The sequence below is a fragment of the Micropterus dolomieu genome, linkage group LG23 (genome assembly GCF_021292245.1).
Source record: "Micropterus dolomieu isolate WLL.071019.BEF.003 ecotype Adirondacks linkage group LG23, ASM2129224v1, whole genome shotgun sequence".
NCBI lineage: Eukaryota > Metazoa > Chordata > Actinopteri > Centrarchiformes > Centrarchidae > Micropterus > Micropterus dolomieu.
The window spans coordinates 35,791,324-35,794,103 of record NC_060172.1 but is presented as its reverse complement, the minus strand read 5'-3'; the positions used below and the strand labels follow the sequence as shown (position 1 = coordinate 35,794,103).

Genomic DNA, 2,780 nt, shown 5'->3' with positions numbered 1-2,780 from the left:
TTTCAAAAAAAACCCTCTCCCCCCCCCCCCCCCCCCAATACTACACATTGCTGCAGCTCCTCTTTTGACCCTGTGTTGAATGCTTTGTTTTAGCTATGGAGTGATACATCTTGTCTCTACACGATCTTTGTTGGGAGTTGCACATGCGCAGTTCCTAGTTAAGGACTACTAGCCAATCAGAAGCAGAGAAGGGCGGGTCAGCGAGTAGCCGGTAAACAGCTTCGGGTTCAGCTATACATGTTGCCGACCAGCTTGGCAACATAGACTGGAGCAAGAGTTTCAGAGTGGTGAGTTATTAATCTGTAACAAAAGTATCTTTCATCCATAAAGTTTTAACTGAGCTCTGTCTCTACATCACAGTAACAACTTTATGTCCACTGACTGCCTGGAGGGTAGCTAGTGTTTGGAAGGGAGAGGTGTGTGCTGCAGCTCAGTGTTTTTCCACCAGCGTTTTTGAGGGCGTGTTGGAGTAGCCGCTTGGCGAGCGTTATGAGGCGCATTTAGCTTTCATCCCTCTGACGTCACAGGGATGAAAGGGAAGCAGCTGGACTACAAACAAGCTGTTTTCAAGCAGCCCAGAGCAGAGTTTTATGTGGGAGATGGGAACTACAATCTAACAGCAGCCAAGCAGAGTTAAAGAGGACAAGACTAGATTGTGACTCATTTAAATCCTATTTGCTCACATCCTGTTGCCTATGGATGATTGTAAGTAGGTGACATGAAGTGAAGCTGAAATGTTAGGTAGACTGTCAGTCTGATCTTTACTTGATAGTACCTTATTACCCAACTGGAACACTGTGCTCCCAGAATGCACTTGTTGTTCCTAGAGTCTCCAAAAGTAGAATGGGAGCCAGAGCGTTCAGACTTTCCTCTTTGATAAAGCTTATAGTTAGGGCTGGCTCAGGTGAGTCCTGAACCATCCCTTAGTTATACAGGCCTAGTCTGCCTGAGAAATTCCCATGATGCACTGAGCTCCTCTCCTCCTCTCCCTCTTCAACTGTACGCATTCTTAACCCATTAATGCATGTTAGGAGAGAGAAGACGGACTAGAAATCACAAGACTACTAGGAAGGGAAGAAGTTGAGTTTCTGCAGGTGTTTTTGACTCGGGAGCTGTGGAGTCTGGATCTGTGGTTGTGGGCTTCCTGCTGCCCCCATGTTCCTGCTTGACCCCAACAACACCAAAGATATGTGGCAGGCCATCAAGAACATCACAGGCTAAAAAGCAGGAGCTCCCCAATCATGTGTGAGGCCATGGGTGTGAGGCATTAAAAGGTGTTCAGATGAACTGAACACCTTTAATGCTCGCTCTGATCTCCTTAACAGGGAGTCAGCTGTAAGTCTACTCCACATTCAGAGGACCGGCCACTGTCAGTATCTACAGCAGATGTGAGAAGAGTCCTGCTGAGAGTGAATATGAGTAAATCAGCTGTGCCCGATAACATCCCTGGCCGTGTACAGGAAATCTGAGACAATTAGCTAGTTGATTACTGGGGGTGGGGAATGTTAATTAGAGCCCAAGCACGAAACATGCAGGTCCCTGTTGGAACTGAAGGAATTATATTTTTTATTTTTTCTGCAAAGTAAGCTCATCTTTGGCGGCCTAAACATGCTCGAAAACTCAAACTTTGCACACATGTCAGAAGTGGTGAAAAATTACGTATTTTATGGGTCCTGCACAGCGGCGTGGGAAAATGGCTGGCTAGCGCCACCTACAAAATTGGAAAAATATTTGCTTTTTGGCCACATTCAAACTACGTGCACAAAATTTTGGGGGGAAATGTATCATATCAAAACACACCAGTGTTTCCTACAGATTGACAGCGTAACTGGGCAGTCGACTGTCACAGGTTTTATGCCGAATTGCATGCCTGCCAAGAATTCTATGAAAATGCTTTAAAGTTCTGCTTTTAAACGCTATACTATTCTTTGTGGGGTTCATCAATAGTGATAAATGATAAGTATATATTTTATGAACATTAAGAATCGTTAATATATTATTAAACTTAGTAGAAGTACCATTTCTTGAGATTCAGCAAAAACATGTGGCGCTAACCGCGTTCAAACAGCAAAGTGTCCTAAAAGGACCTTAAGAAGTGAATTGCATAATTCGGCAAAACAGATATGTAGGCTACCTACCAAAATTTGCATCCACCTCGTTTCTCAGTATAACAGAGCGTTACCTCCCGCAAGGTGTCACATCACTAGACCTCGTGGGAGCAAGGCCTGATCATTGTTATAAACTCACAGTAAGCTTATAATAGTCACCTACTCTGCCTTCAGGTACGGCTTTTAATGTGTTTGTGAACATGCTTTTTTATTATGTTAAACTCAGATAAAACTGAAGTTATTGCTCTGGGGCCTAAGCACCTCCGTGACGCATTATCTAAAGATATAGTTTCCCTGGATGGCATCGCCTTGGCCTCCAGCACCACTGTGAGGAATCTTGGAGTTATCTTTGATCAGGACATGTCGTTTAAGTCCCACATTAAGCAAATTTCAAGGACCGCCTTTTTTCACCTACGTAATATTGCGAAAATCAGGAACATCCTGTCTAAAAATGATGCAGAAAAACTAGTCCATGCATTTGTTACTTCTAGGCTGGATTACTGCAATTCCTTATTATCAGGCTGCTCGAAAAAGTCCATTAAGACTCTTCAGCTGATCCAGAATGCTGCAGCATGTGTTCTGACAGGAACCAGGAAAAGAGATCACATTTCTACTGTTTTAGCTTCTTTGCATTGGCTTCCAGTAAAATCCAGAATAGAATTTAAAATCATT

General features: G+C 43.6%; 1 protein-coding gene across 2 annotated transcripts in view; it reads right to left on the bottom strand.

Moving 5' to 3' along the window:
* Nucleotides 1-2,780, bottom strand: part of ska2 (spindle and kinetochore associated complex subunit 2) — a 22,227-nt gene that overhangs the window by 7,256 nt on the left and 12,191 nt on the right. The window lies entirely within an intron of this gene.